The sequence below is a fragment of the Phocoena sinus genome, chromosome 9, assembly GCF_008692025.1.
Source record: "Phocoena sinus isolate mPhoSin1 chromosome 9, mPhoSin1.pri, whole genome shotgun sequence".
Classification (NCBI taxonomy): Eukaryota; Metazoa; Chordata; class Mammalia; order Artiodactyla; family Phocoenidae; genus Phocoena; species Phocoena sinus.
The window spans coordinates 93,691,107-93,717,318 of record NC_045771.1 but is presented as its reverse complement, the minus strand read 5'-3'; the positions used below and the strand labels follow the sequence as shown (position 1 = coordinate 93,717,318).

The 26,212-nt window shown below is 42.9% G+C and overlaps 1 long non-coding RNA gene across 1 annotated transcript in view; it reads left to right on the top strand.

Annotated features, from left to right (window-relative positions):
- LOC116759827 overlaps positions 1 to 17,121 on the top strand; it is a 41,387-nt gene extending 24,266 nt beyond the window's left edge. The window contains exon 3 of the long non-coding RNA XR_004351551.1: positions 15,098 to 17,121. This is a non-coding gene — a long non-coding RNA (uncharacterized LOC116759827). The remainder of the gene's footprint in view (positions 1 to 15,097) is intronic.
- Positions 17,122 to 26,212: the final 9,091 nt, after the last annotated feature.

Here is a 26,212-nt window from a genome sequence, read left to right as displayed (position 1 = left end):
ACGAAGAACTGAAACCCCATGGGAAAGAAGGTTTGAGTCACCCTACTGGGTAAAGGATCCCATCCAGCTGACATGGTATCAGAGGATAAGAAAAACATGAAGCTCATCTGGAAGAATGCAGCTATAATTACCACCTGCTTAGACATCATAACCAGTCACAGAAGCAGGGATGGTCATAGCTATGTTTTACATATCAATTAATTATTTTTCCACATCCCTTTCCCCCTTGTCCTAGCCACCTGATATGAAATACGCTAGAGTCGGGACTTCCCTGGTGGTCCAGTGGTTAAGACTCCACCTTTCCATGGCCAGGGGCACGGGTTTGACCCCTGGTCTCGTAATTAAGATCTCGCATGTCTCACAACATGGCCAAAAAATAAAAAGCTCTAGTATTGGCTAATATTTTAGATTCAGTTGGGACTATGACTGAATAAACATTTCCCTATGGTAATATAGAAGCTGAAGGACTTTGAGTATCTCCCATGATGGGGAGACAAAATTTCACCTGCACAGAGATCAAGAGTTGATGCTGCAGGTCACAGGGGGTGAACCCTACTGAATAGCTTCTGTTCGCCTCTCCAGATCCAGTCTCCATTCTTCTCTCCCCTGATCTGTGCCCTGAGAGGCTGACCTTTATGGATAACATCAAAGCTTCCCTTGCCCTCTGCTTCCAATTAGGTTCAATTTACGGGGAGCACCTACAAGAAGATCAGAGGGAGAGAGAAGAGTGAGGTTGAAATGTTTATCCCCAGGCTCCCTCTCTGGGGGCATTGCTGCCCGGTGGCCATTTTAGTTATGTCACAAACCTTAGTGACTTAGAACAACCACCATTTTATTATTTTCCTTGGTTCTGTGAGTTGACTAAAGCTCAGCTGAATGGCTCTTCTGCTGGTCTATGAACAGTCTCTCATAAAGCTGCAGTGACCTGCCAGTGGGGGCTGGAATGTCCAAGATGTCCTGACTCTCATGTCTGGCCCCTGGGTGAAGGCAGAGGAAGACTGGGCTCAGCTGAAGTTCTGAGATGAGACTTCTCTCACCCCCCAAGTAGTCCTAGAGCCTCGCCCTCTCCGTGTGGCCCCTCCACAGGGTCTTCCTACGTGGTCCCGCCAGAAGAGTAGCTGGACCTGGTGGCTCGAGGGATCCCCAAATTGCAAAAGCAGAGGCTGCCAGACCTTCTTAAGGTTCAAAGCTTGGAGCTGGCATGGGATCACTTCCATCATCTTTTATATAGTCCCTTTATTAAAGATGGCAAGATGCGTGTCCAGTTCTTGCCAAAGAAATGTGAATGTAAGTGATGTGTGTCACTTCTGGATGGAGATATTTAATAGCTGGTGTGCTGTCTCCCTGTACTATATTCCCTGCCATGGTGACCTTGGGAGCCCCAGATTGAGAAGGCAGGCATTTCTGCATAGAATAAAGCTGGATTCTTGAGTCGCCAGATGGAGAAGAGCTTTCGTCTAACATATGCCAAGTCACTGAGATTTAGGGTTTGTTAATGCATCATATCCTATCCTATCCTGACCAATACAATTATGTACCCTTTGATTTGTGTTGGAAAGGAGAACTGAACAATAGCTGATTCCTGAAATATCCTTTTCAAGTCACATCACCCACATGTCAGATGCTTAATGAAAAGTTGATTTTCAACCAGCAAACAAAATATACAAAAATAACTTAGGGCTATGAGGAAAGTAATAAGTGGTTAAGTGCAAGACATCTTCCACATTTTGGAGATGTATCATGTGGATGTTTTAAGAGCAAATGTCAGAAAGTCTAAATCAAATGGGCTTAAAAGTAAGAAAATGCATTATCTTGCACTACGAAAGTTTTCAACTAAGATGAGGAGTGCTTCAGCATTGGTCAGTTGAACAGTTCAATGTGCCGTTAAGGCCCTGGACTCTTTTCATCTTTCTCTTCTGAAATCCTTGGAGTTGGCTTTATTCTCAAGCTCATAATAAGATAGCAGCAGCAATTCCAGTATCGACGTTCCCACAGGGAAATAAGAGGAAAAAGGATGACTTCTCTCTTAGGAATGAGGGAAGTTTTCCCAGAAGCCTCCTAATAGACTTCCCCTCATGTCTCCCTGGCCAGAATTCAGTCATGGGATCACTCATAACTGATCGTTGACAAGGGGTAGTGGAATTATCCTTGGAAGAATCAGGCTTACTCTTAGAACTGGGGGTACTGTGACTATAAAGAGGATGGGTATTCTTATAAACAAAATCTGGGTGGAGTTAGGAAGGAAAAACTGTGGCTGAAGCCTGAAGAGAAGCTGACAGCGTGGCCCACAGTAGGGAATAATGAAGTGAGGCTCACTCATGGCCCCCTCTAAGATATGCTTTATTAATAATTAAGAGCCATGTGTAGAACTGGTACAAAGAAAACAAATACTTAAAGAATTCCTTTTCATGTCACTTCCCCCTTTATGGTGCTCAATTTTATTTATTTTTTTCACACACACACACACACACAGACACACACACACCCTGTATTTTATTTTTACAAGAGCTTAATAAACTGACACCAAGCATTGTAAATGGATGACCACAACAAAAGCAACAATGATTGCAATTACCAAACACGAAACACACTCACACTATGTCATAATATTGACATTCAGTCCAGGAATCCTCCACTGTAACAGCTCTGTTACTTTGCAGTGAAAATTGATTTGTATGTTTTTGCCTCTGAGTCCTTGTGGGATTTTTTTTTTTATTCAAACAGAAAGTCACAAAAATTATAATCATCCTCATCAGTTCACTCAGTCCCGTGTAATTAATTTTTTTTTCATCTTGACCTTTTGTTAGCACTTTTATGAATTCATCAGTTTTCCATTAGAGTTCTGAAAATGTTTATTCATTCAGTTCAGCAGTATAGTCAGTTACCAGAAACCTGTACTTGTCAGAGTCTTTTCCATGAATTCCTTGAAGATGAAACGCTTTTGTTTTTTCGTTTTTTTTTTTTTTTGCAGTACGCGGGCCCCTCACTGTTGTGGCCTCTCCCGTTGCGGAGCACAGGCTCTGGATGCGCAGGCTCAGCGGCCATGGCTCACGGGCCCAGCCGCTCCACGGCATGTGGGATCCTCCCGGACCGGGGCACGAACCCGTGTCACCTGCATCGGCAGGCGGACTCTCAACCACTGCGCCACCAGGGAAGCCCGATGAAACCCTTTTATAGGAACATTTTTGCAAAAGCATCAGAATACACCCAGAACTGTCTGTAATGACAAAAGACTTAAAAATGACCACGGTTAAAGATTTGATGAAAGTTCGAAATAATGCAATTGACAAGGAAATTTAGTTATTTCTGAGATATACATTTTAAAGTAATAACTTGAATTATGACTTATAACATTATACCAGAACATATAAGAGTTTTAGAAATTTCATGTAATGTCTGAAACATTTATATTAACATATTTCCATACAAATAACCCAAAGAAAAATTAGTATTAGTTTTTTTTGTTTGTTTTTTTGTACTGCAGGTTCTTATTAGTCATCAGTTTTATACACATCAGTGTATACATGTCAATCCCAATTCCCCAATTCAGCACACCACCATCCCCACCCCACCACGGTTTTCCCCCCTTGGTGTCCATACGTTTCTTCTCTACATCTGTGTCTCAACTTGTGCCCTGCAAACTGGTTCATCTGTACCATTTTTCTAGGTTCCACGTACATGTGTTAATATATGATATTTGTTTTTCTCTTTCTGACTTACTTCACTCTGTATGACAATCTCTAGGTCCATCCACATCTCTGCAAATGGCACTATTTCATTCTTTTTTATGGTTGAGTAATATTCCATTGTATGTATGTATCACATCTTCTTTATCCATTCCTCTGTCGATGGACATTTAGGTTGCTTCCATGTCCTGGTTATTGTAAATAGTGCTGCAATGAACATTGGGGTGCATGCATCCTTTCAAATTATGGTTTTCTCCAGATATATGCCTAGCAGTGGGATTGCTGGGCAATGGTAGTTCTATTTTTAGTCTTTTAAGGAACCTCCATACTGTTCTCCATAGTGGCTGTATCAATTTACATTCCCACCAATAGTGCAAAGGGTTCCCTTTTCTCCACACCCTCTCCAGCATTTGTTGTTTGTAGATTTTCTGATGATGCCCATTCTAACTGGTGTGAGGTGATACCTCATTGTAGTTCTGATTTTCATTTCTCTAATAATTAGTAATGTTGAGCAGCTTTTCATGTGCTTCTTGGCCGTCTGTATGTCTTCTTTGGAGAAATGTCTAGTTCGGTCTTCTGCCCATTTTTGGATTGGGTTGTTTGTTTTTTTAATATTGAGCTGCATGAGCTGTTTATATATTTTGGAGATTAATCCTTTGTCCACTGATTCGTTTGCAAATATTATCTCCCATTCTGAGGGTTGTCTTTTCGTTTTGTTTATGGTTTCCTTTGCTGTGCAAAAGCTTTGAAGTTTCATTAGGTCCCATTTGTTTATTTTTGTTTTTATTTCCATTACTCTAGGAGGTGGATCAAAAAAGATCTTGCTGTGATTTATGTCAAAGAGTGTTCTTCCTATGTTCTTCCTATGTTTTCCTCTAAGACTTTTATAGTGTCCAATCTTACATTTAGGTCTAGAATCCATTTTGAGTTTATTTTGGTGTGTGGTGTTAGGGAGTGTTCTAATTTCATTCTTTTACATGTGGCTGTCCAGTTTTCCCAGCACCACTTATTGAAGAGACTGTCTTTTCTCCATTGTATATCTTTGCCTCCTTTGTCATGGATTAGTTGACCATAGGTGTGTGGGTTTAGCTCTGGGCTTTCTATCCTGTTCCATTGATCTATATTTCTGATTTTGTGCCAGTACCATATTGTCTTGATTACTGTAGCTTTGTAGTATAGTCTGAAGTCAGGGAGTCTGATTTCCAGCTCCGTTTTTTTCCCTCAAGACTGCTTTGGCTATTCGGGGTCTTTTGTGTCTCCATACAGATTTTAAGGCTTTTTGTTCTAGTTCTGTAAAAAATGCCATTGGTAATTTGATAGGGATTGCATTGAATTTGTAGATTGCTTTGGATAGTAGAGTCATTTTCAGAATATTGATTCTTACAATCAAAGAACATGGTATATCTCTCCACCTGTTGGTATCATCTTTAATTTTTCATCAGTGTCTTATAGTTTTCTGCATACAGGTCTTTTGTCTCCCTAGGTAGGTTTATTCCTAGGTATTTTATTCTTTTTGTTGCAGTGGTAAATGGCATTGTTTCCTTAATTTCTCTTTCAGATTTTTCATCATTAGTGTATAGGAATACAAGAGATTTCTGTGCATTAATTTTGTATCCTGCAACTTTACCAAATTCATTGATTAGGTCTAGTAGTTTTCTGGTGGCATTTTTAGGATTCTCTATGTATAATATCATGTCATCTGCAAACAGTGACAGTTTTACTTCTTTTCCAATTTGTATTCCTTTTATTTCTTCTTCTTCTCTGATTGCCGTGGCTAGGACTTCCAAAACTATGTTGAATAATAGTGGTGAGAGTGGACATCCTTGTCTCATTCCTGATCTTACAGGAAATGCTTTCAGTTTTTCACCATTGAGAATGATGTTTGCTGTGGGTTTGTCGTATATGGCCTTTATTATGTTGAGGTAGGTTCACTCTATGCCCACTTCCTGGAGAGTTTCTATCATAAATGGGTGTTGAATTTTGTCAGAATCTTTTTCTGCATCTATTGAGATGATCATATGGTTTTTCTCCTTCAGTTTGTTATATAGTGTATCACATTGATTGATTTGCATATATTGAAGAATCCTTGCATCCCTGGGATAAAGCCCACTTGATCGTGGTGTATGACCCTTTTAATGTGCTGTTGGATTCTGTTTGCTAGTATTTTGTTGGGGACTTTTGCATCTATATTCATCAGTGATATTGGTCTGTAATTTTCTTTTTTTTGTAGTATCTTTGCCTGGTTTTGGTATCAGGGTGGTGGTGGCCTCATAGAATGAGTTTGGGAGTGTTCCTTCCTCTGCAATTTTTTGGAAGAATTTGAGAAGGATGGGTGTTAGCTCTTCTCTAAATTTTGATAGAATTCACCTGTGAAGCCTTCTGGTCCTGGTTTGTTGGAAGATTTTTAATCACAGTTTCAATTTCATTACTCGTGATTGGTCTGTTCATATTTTCTGTTTCTTCCTGGTTCAGTCTTGGAAGGTTATACCTTTCTAAGAATTTGTCCATTTCTTCCAGGTTGTCCATTTTATTGGCATAGAGCTGCTTGTAGTAGTCTCTTAGGATGCTTTGTATTTCTGCAGTGTCTGTTGTAACTTCTCCTTTTTCATTTCTAATTTTATTGATTTGAGTCCTCTCCCTCTTTTTCTTGATGAGTCTGGCTAATCAATTTTGTTTATCTTCTCAAAGAAACAGCTTTTAGTTTTATTGATCTTTGCTATTGTTTTATTTGTTTCTATTTCATTTATTTCTGCTCTGATCTTTATGATTTCTTTCCTTCTGCTAACTTTGGATTTTGTTTGTTCTTCTTTCTCTAGTTCCTTTAGGTGTAACTTTAGATTGTTTACTTGAGATTTTTCTTGTTTCTTGAGGTAGGCTTGTATAGCTATAAACTTCCCTCTTAGAACTGCTTTTGCTGCATCCCATAGGTTTTGGATCATTGTGTTTTCATTGTCATTTGTCTCTAGGTATTTTTTTATTTCCTCTTTGATTTCTTCAGTGATCTCTTGGTTATTTAGTAACGTATTGTTTAGACTTCATGTGTTTGTGTTTTTTACGTTTTTTTCCCTGTAATTCATTTCTAATCTCATAGTGTTGTGGTCAGAAAAGATGCTTGATACGATTTCAATTTTCTTAAGTTCACTGAGGCTTGATTTGTGACCCAAGATTTGATCTAACCTGGAGAATGTTCTGTGTGCACTTGAGAAGAAAGTGTAGTCTGCTGTTTTTGGATGGAATGTCCTATAAATATCAATTGAATCTATCTGGTCTATTGTGTCATTTAAAGCTTCTGTTTCCTTATTTATTTTCATTTTGGATGATCTGTCCATTGGTGAAAGTGAGGTGCTAAAGTCCCCCACTATTATTGTGTTACTGTCCATTTCCTCTTTCAGAGCTCTTAGCAGTTCCCTTATGTATTCAGGTGCTCCTATGTTGGGTGCATATTTATAATTTTTATATCTTCTTCTTGGATTGGTCCCTTGATCATTATGTAGTGTCCTTCCTTGTCTCTTGTAACATTCTTTATTTTTAAGTCTATTTTATCTGATATGAGTACAGCTACTCCAGCTTTCTTTTGATTTCCATTTGCATGGGATATCTTTTTCCATCCCCTCACTTTCAGTCTGTATGTGTCCCTAGGTCTGAAGTGGGTCTCTTGTAGACAGCATATATGTGGGTCTTGTTTTTGTATCCATTGAGCAAGCCTGTGTCTTTTGGTTGGAGTGTTTAATCCATTCACGTTTAAGGTAATTATCGATATGTGTGTTCTTATTCCCATTTTCTTAATTGCTTTGGGTTTGTTTTTGTAGGTCCCTTTCTTCTCTTGTATTTCCCACTTAGAGAAGTTCCTTTAGCATTTGCTGTAGAGCTGATTTGGTGGTGCTGAATTCTCTTAGCTTTTGCTTGTCTGTAAAGCTTTTGATTTCTCCATCGAATCTGAATGAGATCCTTGCCAGGTAGAGTAATCTTGGTTGTAGGTTCTTCCCTTTCATCACTTTAAGTATATCATGCCACTCCCTTCTGACTTGTAGAGTTTCTGCTGAGAAATCAGCTGTTAACCTTATGGGAGTTCCCTTGTATGTTATTTGTCATTTTTCCCTTGCTGCTTTCAATCATTTTTCTTTTTTTAAATTTTTGCCAATTTGATTACTATGTGTCTCGGCATGTTTCTCCTTGGGTTTATCCTGTATGGGACTCGCTGTGCTTCCTGGAGTTGGGTGGCTGTTTCCTTTCCCATGTTAGGGAAGTTTTCAAATATAATCTCTTCAAATATTTTTTCTGGTCCTTTCTCTCTTCTCCTTCTGGGACCCCTATAATGCAAATGTTCTTGTGTTTAATGTTGTCCCAGAGGTTTTCTTAGGCTGTCTTCATTTCTTTTCATTCTTTTTTCTTTATTCTGTTCCGCAGCAGTGAACTCCACCATTCTGTCTTCCAGGTCACTTATCCATTCTTCTGCCTCAGTTATTCTGCTATTGATTCCTTCTAGTGTAGTTTTCATTTCAGTTATTGTATTGTTCATCTCTGTTTGTTTATTCTTTAATTCTCCTAGGTCTTTGTTAAACAAATCTTGCATCTTCTCGATCTTTGCTTGCATTCTTTTTCTGAGGTCCTGGATCATCTTCACTATCATTAATCTGGATTCTTTTTCTGGAAGGTTGCCTATCTCCACTTCATTTAGTTGTTTTTCTGGGGTTTTATCTTGTTCCTTTATCTGGTACCTAGCCGTCTGCCTTTTCATCTTGTCTATCTTTCTGTGAATGTGGTTTTTGTTCCACAGGCTGCAGGATTGTAGTTCTTCTTGCTTCTGCTTTCTGCCTTCTGGTGGATGAGGCTATCTAAGAGGCTTGATGGGAGGGACTGGTGGTGGGTAGAGCTGACTGTTTCTCTGGTGGGCAGAGCTCAGTAAAACTTTAATTCACTTGACTTCTGATGGCTGGGGCTGGGTTCCCTCCCTGTTGGTAGTTTAGCCTGAGGCAACCCAACACTGGAGCCTACCTGGGCTCTTTGGTGGGGCTAATAATGGCAGACTCTTGGAAGGCTCACACCAAGGACTACTTCCCAGAACTTCTGCTGCCGGTGTCCTTGTTCCCACGGTGAGCCACAGCCACCCCCCACCTCTGCTGGAGACCCTCCAACACTAGCAGGTAGGCCTGGTTCAGTCTCCCCTGGGGTCACTGCTCCTTCCCCTGGGTCCTGATGCGCACACTACTTTGTGTGTGCCCTCCAAGAGTGGAGTCTCTGTTTCTCCCAGTCCTGTCGAAGTTCTGCAATCAGTTCCCACTAGGCTTCAAAGTGTGATTCTCTAGGAATTCCTCCTCCCATTGCCGGACCCCCAGGTTGGGAAGCCTGACGTGGGGCTTAGAACCTTCACTCCAGTGGATGGACTTCTGTGGTATAAGTGTTCTCCAGTCTGTGAGTCACCCACCCAGCAGTTATGGGATTTTATTTTACTGTGATTGTGCCCCTCTACCGTCTCATTGTGGCTTCTCCTTTGTCTTTGGATGTGGGGTATCTTTTCTGGTGAGTTCCAGTGTCTTCCTGTCGATGATTGTCCAGCAGCTGGTTGTGATTCTGGTGTTCTCGCAAGAGGGAGCGGGAGCATGTCCTTCTACTCCACCATCTTGGTTCCTCCTCGGTGCTCAATTTTAGATCATGCAAAGCTTATCTAATACGCTATTCACAGACTAAAAAGGGATTAGAAAGTTGAGGATTATATGTAGTTATTTTAGGAATGATAGTGGGAATTGAAGAACTGCATCAGGTAACATGTTTTGGTTCCAAATTATAGAAACAAGACTTAAACTGGCTTAAGAGGAAGGAAGTTTATTATCTAACGTAGCAATTAACAGTATACCCTCAGGGACTTCCCTTGTGGCGCAGTGGTTAAGAATCCACCTGCCAATGCAGGGAACACTGGTTTGAGCCCTGGCCCGGGAAGATCCCACGTGCCATGGAGTAACTAAGCCCGTGAGCCACAACTACTGAGCCCGCGTGCCACAACTACTGAAGCCCGCGCACCTAGAGCCTGTGCTCTGCGAGAAGAGAAGCCACTGCAATGAGAAGCCCGTGCACCGCAATGAAGAGTAGCCCCCACTCGCCGCAACTAGAGAAAGCCTGTGCATAGCAGTGAAGACCCAATGCAGCCAAAAATAAATAAATAAATAAAAATTTAAAAAACCAATATACCCTCATTCGGTAATAAGAATCAGGGTTGGTTAATTCATTTGTTCAGTGATACCTTCATTCCAGGTTTTTCCCATCTTTCTGTCATCCTTGATATTGGCTTCGTTTTCAGGCTTGTGGCAAGATATTTTTAGCACTTCTATACATCAAATTCTGAAATGACAATGTCCAGATGATAAAGGGAGGAGACATCTGTTCTCATGGCTTTTCTTTAGGATGGTGGACAATGTCTCAGAGCTATCTTCCATCCAGCAGGATTCTCCTCACGTCTCACTGGCCAGGTTTTGGCCGCAAACCATTTATGAACCCACTAGCATGGAGTATAGAATTTCCATGATTGGCTTATGTTAATTATCTGGAGTCAAATGGATGTTTGGGAGTCATTTTGTGTGTGTGTGTGTGTGTGTGTGTGTGTGTGTGTGTGTGTGATACACGGGCCTCTCACTGTTGTGGCCCCTCCCGTTGCGGAGCACAGGCCCCGGACGCGCAGGCTCAGCGGCCATGGCTCACGGGCGCAGCCGCTCCGCGGCATGTGGGATCTTCCCAGACTGGGGCACGAACCCGTGTCCCCTGCATTGGCAGGCGGACTCTCAACCACTGCGCCACCAGGGAAGCCCTGGAAGTCAACTTTTTAAGTGAGAAGCTGAAGCCAAGATGAGGTATACAATATGTATAGAAGAAAGAGGAGGAATAAAATCAACAAACACTGAAGACTAAGGGTCCTGAGACAGTCTGGTAATATGGGAAGAGTGAAGCTTGTCCCTACACTCTCTTCTGTTTGCAAAGGACTCCTGGTCATAACGCTACAGGAGGAAATCAGGGGAAGACCATAGTGTCTCACAGCTATGTCACTAACAAAGTCACCTGGAGCAAGGCTGTCATTCACTCATTCAACATTTATTGAGCACTGGGATAAATAATTAAGATAAAAATGAATGATCTGTTGTTCCTTTCCTCAAGGAGCACACAGTCTAGTGGGGAAGTCTTAATAAACTGTTCCAGGAGCTATAAAGAGGACTGTGAACTGTGTCCCATGGTAGAGACGATGAAGTGAGGGTGGAAGGATTCACCAGGGAGAATCACAGGTGCCTGTGCTAAGTACTGAATATGAATAAATTGTCAGACACATAAACAGATAGGGAGAAGCCTTCTAGGAAAAGGGAACAGCGGATATGGAGACGCTGAGGCACAAGAGGACATGGCAGAGTAGAGGAACATGAAGATACCTGGTGTGGCCGGTGAGTCAGAGTTGTCCGAGTTAAAGTTGGCAAAGCAGGCTTTCCACTGAAAGGTCTCATAATCCATGATAAGAAGATTGGGATCTTTAGATCTAGCAGAGCCACCAAAGGATTTTAAGCAGGGGTGTGACCTAGTCAATTTTGTGTTTTCCGGAGCTTACTCTGGAAGTAGATGGAAGATAGTGCAGGGATGAGGCTAAAATCAAGCAAACTGTTTAGGGAGGTAAATTCAGTGGGCTTCAGTTTCCTTATCTACATTGGCATTGGACTAGGTTAGGCATCACAAGTGCAGCCTCTACCAGGGCCGGACAAGTCCTGTGTGTGTGTCAGGTGCATGGTGTGCAGCTGGGGGCTCCATCGATGAATAGAACGCATCCCATCTAAAATAGGGCAGCAACGGCTCAGCCCAGGGTATTGTGTGTAGTTACGGACCTAGCAGTGCCAGACACTCCAGTTTAAAACACTTTTTATGAAGTCTTCCAGTATTTATATGTTGGTAACTAATTCCAAGGGGAAAACCAACATCAGCAGCAAGACTATACAAGCTAAGTAAATACACCTGCCAGCTAGATTCTGATGGTATTCATCAGTTGGGAACCTTGGGACATGCAAAGCTCAAGGGCCCCTTCCAGCTCTAACAATATATGATTTTATGATATCCCAATGGTATTTGTGCTACCCTATCACTGGTCTTTCATGGTAAGTCATTCACACAGATGAAAATCTTTGGTGTTGCTTTAACAAGCCTAACCAGATACTTCCAGGGTTAGCATTCACCCATTGATATTTACATTTATTCATTCATTCATTCAACAAGTATTTATATAGTACCAGTTATATGTAAGGCATTGTTAAACTGAGACAAAGAGATAAAAGAAAGGAATGAACCTGGGGTCGTTGAGGAGGAGAGGCTGGGACTTCTTACAAGAAGAAAAATTCAGTCATTTCTTACCTGTTGCCTCCACCAGCAGGTCTTAGTGGAGAGATTCTGCAGCCTGGCCCAGGGCCTTCATGCCCACCGTTTCCAGCTCACAAGATGCAGGGGTGAGCAAACTTGTCCACTGGGGGTTCCGGGACACTCAGGATCTGACTGCATACTCTTCCATCTGAAGAAAAGACAAGTAGAAATAAAGGAAAGAAGGGTGAAATGAAAAAAAAAAAAAGGAAACTAAATTGCTCCTTAAAGTGGATTCCTGTGTTTATTACAAGGCTAAGGTAAATCAGTGACATTTGTGAAGGAGGACTTTTTGCAAAGTCAGCCTAGGGACTTCCCTGGCGGTCCAGTGGCTAAGACTCTACAGTCCCAACACAGGGGCCCCGGGTTTGATCCCTGGTCGGGGAACTGGATCCCCAGGCCCTGGAAGATCTTGCACATGGCAACGAAGACCCCTCATGCACAACTAAGACCCGGTGCAGCCAACTAAATATTTTTAAAAAGCCAGCCTAGGATTTTCTTTTTTAAAAACAGAATAAATATGAAAATGAAAGGCATAGAAAAATGTGTATTATATGGTACATTTGTGTAGAAAATGCATAGATCACCTCTAGAAGAAAACATGCACATAGGAACTAGCATTTGAATTCTGTTTAATTTCTACCATCAACAGAAAGAGAGCTTGAGATGAAATTAAGTTCTAAATAAACAAAGTTAAAATATACTAACACTAAAGCAAAAGAAAACAGTAAGTTACCATTTTAAACATTTTAAACCATTTTAATGTAAAATTTTTAACAAAATTACCATTTTATAAGAATTATAAAGATCTTAAAAATTATAATACCCAATGTTGTTCATGTAATACAGAACAGAGTCAAAAGCTTAAAAGATTATATTAGAATTTATCCAAATTACTTAATATGTGTATAAAAATTTAAACATAAGGATGATTATCATAATACACATTTTAGAAACCTGAAAACAAACTAAATAGGGAATCGACTAAATAAATGGCATAAATGTGTTGCTATCAGGTTATTAACCATGGCTCATTTATTCTCATAGAAAGCTGTCTCAGGGAAGCCTATTTTGGTTGATGTATAAGAAAGAATCTTCTAACAGCTAGAGCCATGTAGCAATGGAGTGGGCAACTTGGGGCACTCCAGCAAGACTTTTTAGCAAGAGCTGGCATGTGTCACACAGCTCCATGGGCAATAGAATAGGGCTGTCCAGGAGGGAAAGAACTAGGAGAAACCAGAAAGGTCATGTTAGGGAAGTGGTTAAGTTCCAAAAGATTAGAAACAGTGGAAATCATCAGATAAATACCATGGGCCCAGACCAGTAGCGTCCGAGCCACGTTATATAATTTTAAATTGCCTTGTAGCCAAATTTGAAAATGACAAATAAGTAAAATTAATTTTAATAATACATTTTATTTAACCCAATATATCCACATTATCATTTCCGCATGCCATCTATCTATCTATCCATGGGTCTATCTGTCTATCTATAACTGTCAAGGAGATATTTTATATTCTTACTGTGTGTCCAGAGTCTGGTGTATGTTTTCACACTTGCACACATTCTGCATGAGCCGCATTCCAAGTGCTCAATGACCACATGTGGCTTGTGCTACCACGTTGGACAGCACTGCTCAGAGTCTGAGATGAGTGTCCGCACTCATAGCACTGGTGACCAGTGTTAGTGACTTCCTAGGCTATCTTGCTCACCACCTCTTTTCTGAGCCTTGCTGGGTGAGGAAGGACTTGGGGACTCGGGTGAAAAGTATACCTGAAAATAGATCCAAGGGCAGGCAGCTGCAGAAGTTGGCAAATGAGACAATGTCCCTTCAGTGAGCGTGAGGGGATGGGATTCCTGCCCTGGCCAACAAATTGGACTTCACTGTCCTTCCCACCACTGAGTCCCTGAACCCTAGGATGGGTTTCAGGCCCTGGACCTCATAGTTTCTGTCTAACAGAAACAGCAGGTGCTCAATTTCATGTTATTCCTGTTAATGTCAAGTGCACAATGGCATGCCATGCCCTCCATAGACAGAAAGACAGACAGACACAGATAGACAAAAGGTGCCTCAGCAAAGCTACCAAAATACCACACAACTGTTTTGGTAGGTAGCTTTTATTTATTTTTATTTATTTTAAACTTTATTTTGTTGAAGTATAGTTGATTTACAATGTTGTGTTAATTTCTGCTGTACAGCAAAGTGATTCAGTTATATATATATAACAATATATATGTATTTTTCCATATTCTTTTCCATTACGGTTCATTACAGGATATTGAATAGAGTTCCCTGTGCTATACAGTAGGACCTTGTTGTTTATCCATTCTAAATGTAATAATTTGCACCTACTAACCCCAAATTCCCAGTCCATCCTGCTCCCTCTCCCCCTCCCCCTCGGCAACCACAAGTCTGTTTTCTATGTCTGAGAGTCTGTTTTTGTTTCATAGATAGGTTCATTTGTGCCATATTTTAGATTACACATATAAGTGACATCATATGGTATTTGCCTTTCTCTTTCTGACTTCACTTAGTATGATAATCTCTGGTTGCAACCATGTTGCTGCAAATGGCATTATTTTGTTCTTTTTTTATGGCTGAGTAGTATTCCATTGTATATATGTACCACATAGAGGATCGACTTCTTAATCCTTGACATTTTAATGTTAGGGGTATAATTTAAGTTTGCTCAGCAGAGTCTTGGTCAGAAACACTAACCTGATTGATGAAAAAAGGGGTTCAGGAAAGAGATAGAAAACTTACTCTATGATGTGCTTCCTGGGACAGAAGCCAGGAGGTTCATGCTTGTGCACCCTGGCTGATGCTCAGATCTAAGAAGGTGCACAGTCACATTGGCGGTGGGGTGGGGATGTGGTAGCAGAAACGCAGACACTTGTTATGTGGACAGAGGATATCGTGATCATTATCATGTCTGTGAAGTCACACGTCTATGAATCAATTTCTAAATCCTGGCTTCCCTAACAATCACCCAGGGATCTTGTTTAAAATGCATAATTCTCATCTCTACTTTCAGAGATTCTAATGCAGCAAGTCCGGGGCTGGACCCAAGGAGTCTGGATGTAAGCAGCATCCCAGGAGATCCTGATGCAGTTGGTCCCTGGAGAAATACGGCATTTCTAGCAACATTTCCAGGCACAAGGATCAGGATCTGGCCCCTCACTAGCCAGGAGCACTAGGATAGAGTCAGAGTCCCAAGAGGGGCCAGCCTGCGAGGAACTGGGTGGCCACCAAGTCATACCACATGAGCCAAGGAGATGGGAGGTAGAGGAAAGGGCAGGGGGATTCCAGAGAGCCAGCTACCTGGACCGTAAGCACAGAAAATATGAGGCTCGTCACAGACACTCCCTCTCCCCGCTGGGACTGACAACCATGTCTCCTAAGGCATGTTCTTTTCCTATGAAATGAGCCAACGTCAAAGACTTGGCACTCCTGCCACGTTAGTTTATTCGTGCTTCCACTCTAAGCTCGCCTGGAGTCTATATTTCCAGCACGGAATCTCATAACCATACTTGGCGGGGGTGTGGTTCATAGAGTTAGCAGTAAAAGTAATAATCCAGAAGCAGGCTAACCTAGGACTCAGAAGGCAAAAACTGGATTATTTGGTGTAAGAAGTTGAAAGCAAGGCGTTTTAAGGCGAGTGACGCATTACTTGGGATAAGTCACCAGAGGGCGCCAGAGCATCCTTCTCCAAAAGAAGTTTCAGTTCAACAAAACCCTTTAGGCGTCAATTGAACAAAAACACTTGCTCAAAGCGACAGGCTTCACCGAGGTAACCCTAAAGGCAGAAGAGAGTGGAGAGGTGGTCCCTGAAAAAGTCTTCTGAGGCATGTAATCTCATAGAAGTAATCCGTTTTACGTTAAAAATTGACACGACTTTCCACGGAATCTCCTGATACATCCTGGTTTGCTTTAATATAGCACACAACGTTTTACATTTCTTAGGCCCTAAACAGGATGCTCCGGAGGGCGTCGTGTTGGTGGTCTCTGGCCACACAGTGGCGGGTCCTGGATTCCTGCAGCCAGAAATCACCGGGGACTGTGAACCCACTTGCCTGCTGTGGACACCTCCTACAAACCTGATTCGGAGCTTGGAACCCTGGGCTGATGACCGCGGAGCGCCCCTATTCCACTGTCTTAGTTTACACCGGGGGAACTGAGGCTCAGAGTCGCACAGGGAGCTGTTCCGAATTACAAATCAGGTTAGTCTTGCAGTGAAATCCTGTTTTTCTGATCCGTGAATTGACCCTGGAGTCCCCAACAGGAATGGGGCTCGGTCCACGGATGGTCTAAAGCCTAAACAAGGATAAGAAAGGGACCGAGATCCAGGAAGTGGAGTTCAGAGTCCAAGAGGGCAGCCTCGTGCAGGGGGTATGCGGGAGGCGACTTTGAGCAATACTACTCTTCTGCAAAAATCCCGTGTGGTGCTGCCACCTTGTGGTCAACTAGGAAATTGAACTCAAACTTTGCCATAATGCTACCTTTTCCCTTAAATGATAATGTTTTGTAAAAGAACTGGCATTTGCTCTATTTCTCTTTTTTCCTAATGCATTTGCTGGGTATTTCCAAGCTCCGTGATCATTAGAGAAATACTAAGGGACAAGTAGGAAGAGACATAACAATTTCACGACTGATTACTTTTTCTTTTTTTTTTAAATCTTTTGGCCCAGTGTCATGTGGAATCTTAGTTCCCCTGACCAGGGATCGAGCCCAACCCCCCTGCATTGGCAGCACGGAGTCTTAACCACTGGATTGCCAGGGAACTCCACAACCGATTACTTAGAAATTAAATTTAAAACCTCCATTTTTTCTAGACTCAGCCTTTGTGAGTGTAAAAGATATGTGGATCTGGAATATTTTATAATATGCATTTGCTATGTAATCACTCACTCACAAAACATTCTGAATTAAAATAATGGCAAATATTTGATATTTACCGTGTACCGTATCCATATTTTATGTGGATAAAAGTATTTTATAGATGCATAAAGTATCCATACAGACTTCCCTGGTGGCACAGTGGTTAAGAATCTGCCTGCCAATGCAGGGGACATGGGTTCGAGCCCTGGTCCGGGAAGATCCCACATGCCGTGGAGCAACTAAGCCTGCATGCCGCAACTACTGAGCCTGCGCTCTAGAGCCAGCGAGACACAACTACTGAGCCCGCGTGTCACAACTGCTGAAGCCCACTTGCCTAGAGCCCGTGCTCCGCAACAAGAGAAGCCACTGCAATAAGTCCACGCACTGCAACAAAGAGTGGCCCCCACTCGCCGCAACTAAAGAAAGCCCGCACACAGCAATGAAGACCCAACACACCCAAAAATAAATAAATTACAAAATAAAAAAATAAAGTATCCATACGTTATGTGGATTAATTTATTTAAACCTCACAATAACCCCCAAAGGTAAGTGTCATTACTATCCTCATTTCACATATAAAGAAACTGAGGCATGGAGATATTGAGTAATTTGCTCAAGGTCACACAGCAAACAGATGGTGAATTGGGAGTCCAACCCATGATGTCTGGCCTAGAAGCCTGTGATCTTAACCACAAGACCAGTGGTTCTCAAAGTGTGGCCCCTAGACCAGCAGCACCATCATTACCTGGAAACTCAATAGAACTGCAAGTTCCTGGGCCCTACCCCAGACCTTTTTTTTTTTTTTTTTTGGCTGCGTTGAGTCTTTGTTGCTGCGCACGGGCTTTCTCTAGCTGCAGTGAGCGGGGGCTACTCTTTGTTGCAGTGCGAGGGCTTCTCATTGCAGTGGCTTCTCTTGTTGCAGAGCACGGGCTCTAGGCGCGTGGGCTTCAGTAGTTGTGGCATACAGGCTCGGTAGTTGTGGCTCGTGGGCTCTAGAGCGCAGGCCCAGTAGTTGTGGCCCACGGGCTTAGTTGCTCCGCGGCATGTGTGATCTTCCCGGACCAGGGCTCGAACCCGTGTCCCCTGCATTAGCAGATGGATTCTTAACCACTGGGCCACCAGGGAAGCCAACCCCAGACCTTTTGAACCAGAAATTCTGGCGATGGGAACCAGCAGACTTTTAACCAGCCCTCCAGAGGATTCTGCCACAGGCCAAAGTGTGACAACCACTCACCTAGGCTATGCTACCTCTAATTGTTAGTATATTTAAATAAAAGCAACTCTGTGCCTACACCTACCCTGGAGATCAGTATGGTAGATCATATTACACTGTCGTTTATGTTACTTCATATAATTATGGCATATTCAAAAGACACTTTCCGAGACTTAAATATATATATATTTTTTTCTTTTTTGGAACATAGCAATTATATAATTAAGACCCTAAAAAAATTAGCTTCATTTCCCAAACTCATCAAACCACTGGTGACTGTTTTGATTAGGATAACAACCTACTTTTGGAGAGAAGAGGCCCAAGGGCAGAGGGTGTCGGTGGTTCTGAAGAGAAGCAGACGACACACCCAGGGGTTCAGAGCAGAGGCTGGCAGCAGGGAATAACTCCTCTTTTGCTCTAAAACAAAACATAAAGTAAATGTTAGAAAGAGGAAATTGCCTGGGCAGGAGGTATTTTTATTCCCCTCAGCTTGACAGCCAGAGAAAGAATGATGGGGCTTCCCCGGCAAAAGTAGGGTGACCCTCATTATAGCAATTTAGTTAAACTGGAACTATGCTTCCCCAAATTCCCTTCCCTGCACAGTTTCAGGTTGGCATGGGCCGCAAGAGACATTCTGGGGTGGAATTTGGAGGGCAGAAGTGAAACAGTAGCCATATTCCTTCTCTGGAGACTGGTTTGGGGTGTGAGGCCCCGTCGCAGCCCAAGCTCCTGTCTCAACTCGTTGGTGTGGGCAGCCACTGAGCTCACTGCCCCTCCAATCCCCTCCCCTGTGGGAGCCAGGCCTTCAGCTTCTGACTCCCGAGCCAGGTGTGTGGTTAATTCCACAGTGGAGGGCTCTGGCTTTTCCTGTAGGACACCCACTCGCTTGAACTTGGAGGCTTTTTGAAAGACATATGTGAGTTCCAGTCTGTCCTTTGGTCCCAGCTTCATGCTTGTGCGTTCCAGTTTGTCCTTGATCTCTCCCACTTCATATCCATCTTCATCTTCACTTCTAGAATACCTGCCCTGGAGACTTCAGACCCCAATACATAGGCTGTTTAGCTCACAAAATTATTTAGTGCTTATAATGTTATATATCACTCCTAGTGGTGGTGTTTTTTCCTCTAATTGAACCCTGACTGCTCTACGGGAACGGCGAGGACATCCCATCTGAGAACAGACAATGGACAAGCCAAGAGGAAAAAAAAGAAAAAAGATGCTGGATACTGAAAGTGCCCTGGTTGAGTAAACCAGGGACTGTTAGGGTGACCCAGTTTTCAGGGGAAGAAAGACCAACCAAGATGTGGTAACCCTGACTTTTTGTGACATCCTAACACAGGGGCGCACAATCACAGTTTCATGGTTTGGTGGAAGGACATGAAAATAAGCCTACCTGGTGTGACCCAGCCCCACCACTTACCAGCTGGGGGACCTTAAGCAAGTTACTTAACTGTTCTTTGTCTCAGTTCACGCACATGTAAAATGGAGATGATAATAGTACATACCTCAAAGGTTGCTGAGGGGTTTGCGTGAATTAACATACATAAAGCACCTTGAATAATCATTGGCGTATAATAAGCACTATCTAATTTTCTTCTCTGTTTATAGGAGATGTTCATATTCACAGGTAACGCCAGTTCTCCGTGTGTTCCTTGGAGCATACCCTCCTTTCCCTCACTATTTGCTCCAGGGATTCCCCTTGCCTCTCTTGCAAGCATTCTCCTCATCTCCCTCACCTAAAACCCCACCATCAGCCCTTACGGAGGGTGTCTTTTGAGCAGCCTACCAACCCTTCCCTGGGTCTTCTCTGCCCTGACCTCACCTTACAGAAACCAGTTATCAGCATCTAAAATCCAAGGTGCAAAGAATCCTGTGAGGTCTGAATGGCCATGGTGGGAGAGCAGCCATGAGAGGCTTTTCCTGCCTATGTCACTAACTTATGGAGCATCTGCTGTATACCACGCAGACCAGCAGACCCATTACCTACAATGCTTCAGTCTTCCCAACAGCACGTTGGGTAATACCATCTCTGTTTCACGGGAGAAGCAGTTGATGTTAAGAGAGGTTAGGTCATTGCCCTAAATCACACAGCTTAAGGGTCATGGGGTCAGGATAGGAAAGCAGGTCCTTGTGGGCTGTGTCCAGAGGTGTGTGCCCACAACCACTGCTTCCAATGCTTCCTCTTCCCTCATCCCCTGTTTTGGCCTTGGGCAGAAGCCACCATGTTCAGACAGTGTACAATCAATTGTCCAGGACAACAAGAAGGGCAGGCAGTTCATCTCAACCACTTAAAAGGTGGGTATTATCGTCCCCATTTCACATGCGCATGAGCTGAGGCAGAGAAAGATTAGGTAAGCCCTGACTGTGCCTTCCTGTTTCCTAACGGGCCACTCCCTCTGGATTACGGGTTTTACTTCTCTCTGAAATATTCTCAGTCTTTGAGGAGGAACCACAGGGACCACGCAGAAATGCTTTGATCTGGTTACGTAGGAGCAAAGTTAATTCATTACATATGCATGCCTTAGCACAAGAAGACCGGTTTCTCTCAGGAAAGAGGCTGTTTACCTTTTGTTACATACAGGAACATAGAAAGACTAGCACAATGTGTGCTGTAACAAACCCCTGAATACAAACCACTCATCTTCAGCAATTAGCAACGATTTGTGAATTTTGTTTCATCTGTTGCTTGAGACATCCTGAAATTTCACTCATAAATTCTTCAGTATACATCTCTCACTGGAAAGGACCTTTTACATCGCTAATAAATCACTGTGCCATGATTGCACCCAGCAAAAGTCATAGTAAATTAGTAGCATCTAAAAAAATTAACTAATATTAATAAGATTTTCAATAAATTAATAACATGCAATACTCAAACCCTATTCAAATGTCCTTGATTATCTCAAAAATGACTTTTTGTAGGTTTTTTTATATGGCTTGCTAAGCCACAAATACAGGCAAATGATCTGGTTATGACATACATGATCTCCCTCCCTCCCTTCCTTCCTTCCTTCCTTCCTTCCTAAGTATCTGTTGACTGCCTATTATGCCAGACCTGCTCCAGGCCCTGGTGAAAGGGCTTTTTTTTTTTTTGCGGTACGCGGGCCTCTCACTGTTGTGGCCTCTCCCGTTGCAGAGCACAGGCTCCGGACGCGCAGGCTCAGCGGCCATGGCTCACGGGCCCAGCCGCTCCGCGGCATGTGGGATCTTCCCGGACCGGGGCACGAACCCGTGTCCCCTGCATCGGCAGGCGGACTCTCAACCACTGCGCCACCCGGGAAGCCCCTGAAAGGGCTTTTAAAGGCCACAGATTCTGTCCTCAAGGACTAATATGCTACCTGCTCCCTTCCCTGCCCCCCACCTGTACTCCCACGCACAGTCCTCATTTTCTTTTCCCCCTAAGAACTTTCTTTAGGAATTAATTGAGCCCAAATCAGAAACTCCAGTTACTGCATTGTTAAATCTCAGGGTCTTTAGACAATTTCTAATACAATGTTTCTCAAACTGGTTTCTCCAACTATGAGCTTGGGTTGCAAATATAGTGAATATGTTCACTATAAAGAATATAGCTGTGTTGGGACTTCCCTGGCAGTCCAGTGGTTAAGGCTCTATGCTTCCACTGCAGGGGGCACAGGTTCAATATCTGGTCACAGACCTGAGATCCCACATGCCACACAGCTTGGCCAGCTATATATACAGCTGTACAGAATAAAGCTAAGAGTGTTAGGCTGGAAAACCTACACGTTTAGCTCTATACCTGAATAAAATAATTCTGCCAAAATAACATCACAAATGCAGGGTGATTAGGTGCAATATTTCTTAAAATGAGGTCTGTGGATCCCAGGATGAGGGATGCAATCTATGGACATACTTGGGGTAGATCATGGTTTCTCCAGTTTGAGAAACCAACATAGGGTAGTGGATCCCAAAGCTGGCTTTGTGTTAGAGTCTTCTGAGGATTTCTGTAAAAATATATGTGCCAGGGCTCCATCTCAAACCTGCTAAATTAGAATTTCTATGAGTGAGGCCAAGGAATCTGGACTGTAACATGCTCTTCAAGTGTTTCTGATGACTGACTAGTTTGAGAAACCATTGATCAAGGAGTTCCTCTACTTTTCTCCACTAATGCATGTTTAAGTCGGTCCTACAATTTCCTAACAAATACTCAACCCCCGCCCCCCACCCCCCAGCTTACTTTCCTCTGATTCTGCCCATTCTGTTGTAGACACTATTGTTGTTGTTTTGGGTTTTGGGGTGGTTTTTTTTTTTTTTTTTGTATTTTATTTTATTTTTTGGCCACACCACACGGCTTGCAGGACCTCAGTTCCCTGACCAGGGATTGAACCTGGGTCACGGCAGTGAAAGCCCAGAATCCTAACCAGTAGGCCACCAGGGAACTCCTGACACTATTGTTGTTGATGTCTTTCTTATACTGAGCTGAGACTCCCTTTCCCTCAAGTTTTACCTAAGGATCCAGTGATATAGAGAGCACATTTAAATCAGAACCTGTAAAATTATTATTAAACAATAATCTTTGTATTATAACCTCTTAAGACACCCTGGCCTCTAAAAGGCTGGTAATTCTTGGAGAACATTTTTTGATAAAAAATATCTCAGGCTCAATACATTATGTTACTACATTCAGATTGATTCTTACAGGCTTTCTTTAATTCCAGTGATTCATAGACTAGCGTCTGACTAGACTACTAGGAAGTATCCATGACTATCTTTTGAAAATTTGGGGGAAAAGTGTGAAATATATGTGTATAAGGATTGTGTTTGAGGAATGGAATTTGTTAAGCAAGGTAGATTTTATATTTTTCTCACGATGCATCCTTTGATTTTATTTTCAAGTTATTGAAAAATTTCCAATATTGTTTTCCTCCCTCTCTTCCTTTCTTCTTTCTGTCCTGCTCTCCTGCTGCTGTAGGCTGTGTTTAGTCTTCCTACTACGGGACAGGCAGAGGCTGAGCCCATTTGGATTCTGTTACAGCAATCTAGGAATGATGAGACAAAGGGTAGTGACAATGGGGATGAAGAGAAGAGATGGAAATGGCAGGGAAGGGACATGCCAGCACCAGACTGCCAAGTGCCTGTTAGGGCAAGGGAGGTGGAGGAGGGAAAATTACTGTGGGATTTGGAGGGAATAGGGGAGCGACTGGCAGAACTGGTAAGGTCTGAAGGAGCGAATTCTGAGGAGAATAAGGTAATACTTTTGGATATGTTGGTTTGAAGAACTGGTGGAAAAGGTTGACTAGGCTTTTGTACTGTAGTTCTGAACTTAGGATCATGCTTAGGCCAGAGGGAAAGGCTTTATGCCAAAGTTATAAACCTCCAAGACTGAAATTTAAGGCATCAGTGAGAAGGTTGCAAGAGTATGTCAGGAGAAGGTAATCTTTCTCAGAATTTCTAGAATAGCAGAGAGGGCCCATGTCTAGTGATGCATATTTAGTAATACTTTTTTTTGTTTTGTTTTTGTTTTTATTGAAGTATAGTTGATTTACAGTGCTATGTTAGTTTCAGGTGTACAGCTGATTCAGATATATATATATATTCCATTTCAGATTCTTTTCCCTTACAGGTTATTACAAAATACTGAGTATAGTTCCCTGTGCTGTACAGTAGGTCCTTGTTGTTTATTTTATAAATAGTCGTGTGTATATGTTAATCTCAAACTCCGAATTTATGCTTTCCCTCCCCTCCCCACCACAATACTTTGTTTTCCTGATTTTCTGCTACATTTTCTGGGGGGTTTTTTTGTTTGTTTTTTGTTTTTGCGTGGGCATCTCACCGTCGCGGCCTCTCCCGCTGCGGAGCACAGGCTCCGTATGCGCAGGCCCAGCGGCCATGGCTCACGGGCCCAGCCGCTCCGCGGCATGTGGGATCTTCCCGGACCGGGGCACGAACCCACATCCCCTGCATCGGCAGGCAGACTCTCAACCACTGCGCCACCAGGGAAGCCCTCTGCTACATTTTCTACATAAATTTACCTCAGAAATTTACAATAAATTTTATTTTTCCTCAGGATTTATAAATATTTACTTCCTTTGGGTGATCTGTTTTTTTACTCGAGCTGTTCTCTGGCCAAACTATGTAAGTTGTTCAGTCTGTCTGGCAGCAAGTTCTTTGTCCTTGTAACTATTTTTTTTTTTAATGGTAAAATACACATGATGTGACGTTTACCACCTTAACCATTTTTAGATATACAGTTCAGTGTCATTAAGTTTACTGACTTTGGGACTTCCCTGGTGGCGCAGTGGTTAAGAATCCGCCTGCCAGTGCAGGGGAGATGGGTTCAATCCCTGGTCTGGGAAGGTCCCACCTGCCGTGGAGCAACTAAGCCCGTGCACCACAACTACTGAGCCTGTGCTCTGGAGCCCGCGAGCCACAACTACTGAGCCCGTGTGCCACAACTACTGAAGCCTGCGAGCCTAGAGCCCGTGCTCTGCAACAAGAGAAGCCACTACAATGAGAAGCCCACGCACCACAACAAAGAGTAGCCCCGGGCTTCCCTGGTGGCGCAGTGGTTGAGAGTCCGCCTGCCGATGCAGGGGACACGGGTTCGTGCCCCGGTCTGGGAGGATCCCACATGCCGCGGAGCGGCTGGGCCCGTGAGCCATGGCCGCTGAGCCTGCGCGTCCGGAGCCTGTCCTCCGCAACGGGAGAGGCCACAACAGTGAGAGGCCCGCGTAACGCATAAAAAAAAAAAAAAAAAAAAAAAAGAGTAGCCCCCACTTGCCGCAACTAGAGAAAGCCCACACACAGCAAGGAAGACCCAACTCAGCCAAAAATAGGTAAATAAATTTATTTAAAAAAAAGTTTACTGACTTTGTTGTGCTACCATTACTACCATCCATCCTTAGAACACTTTTCATCATGCAAAACTGAAACCTGTACCTATTAAACACTAACTCCCCATTCTCCCCTCCCCTCCAGGCCCTGGCACCCACCATTTAACTTTCTGTATTTCACTTTCTGTGAATTAGACTCCTCTAGGAACCTCATGTAAGTGGAATCACACAGTGTTTGTCCTTTTGTGATGGGTTTATTTCACTCAGCATAATGTCCTCAAGGTTCATCCATGTTGTAGCAGGTGTCAGAATTTCCTCTATAATTTTTCTTAATTTTTATGTATTTAGTTACTTATTTTGGGCTGTGTTGGGTCTTCGTTGCGCGGGCTTCCTCTAGTTGCAGCGAGCGGGGGCTGCTCTCCATTACGGTGTGTGGGCTTCTCATTGCGGTGGCTTCTCGTTGCGGAGCACGGGCTCTAGGCACACAGGCTTCAGCAGTTGTAGCACACGGGCTCTAGAGTGCAGGCTCAGTACTTGTGGCGCACGGGCTTAGTTGCTCTGCGGCATGTGGCATCTTCCCGGACGAGGGCTCGAACCCGTGTCCCCTGCATTGGCAGGCGGATTCTTAACCACTGCGCCACCAGGGAAGCCCCAGAATTTCCTTCCTTTTTAAGGATGAATAATATTTCATTGTATGTATATACCACATTTTCTTTTTCCATTCATCCATCAATGGACACTTGGATTACTTTCATCTTTTGGCTATTGCAAAAAATGCTTCTGTGACCATGAATGTATAAATATCTCTTTGAGATGCTGGTTCATTTATTTTGGGTATATACTGGATCATACGGTAATTCTATGTTTAATTGTTTGAGGAACTGCCATACTATTTTCCACAGTGGCTGCACCATTTTACATTCTCACCACCAGTGCACAAGAATTCCAATTTCTCCACATGCTCACCAGCACTTGTTATTTTCTGTTATTGTTGTCGTTTTAATAGTAGCCATCCTAATAGGTGTGAGGTGATACCTCATTGTGGTTTTATGTGCATTTCACTAATCATTAGTGATGTTGAGCATCTTTTCATATACCTGTTGGCCACTTGTATGTCTTTTTTGGATAAATACCTATTCAAGTCCTTTCTTCGTTTTTAAATCAGGTTGTTTTTTGTTGTTGAGTTGTCCACATAATTCTTTTTTTTTTTTTCAGCTGCACTGCATGGCATGTGGAACTTCCCCAACCAGGGGCACCAGGGATTGAA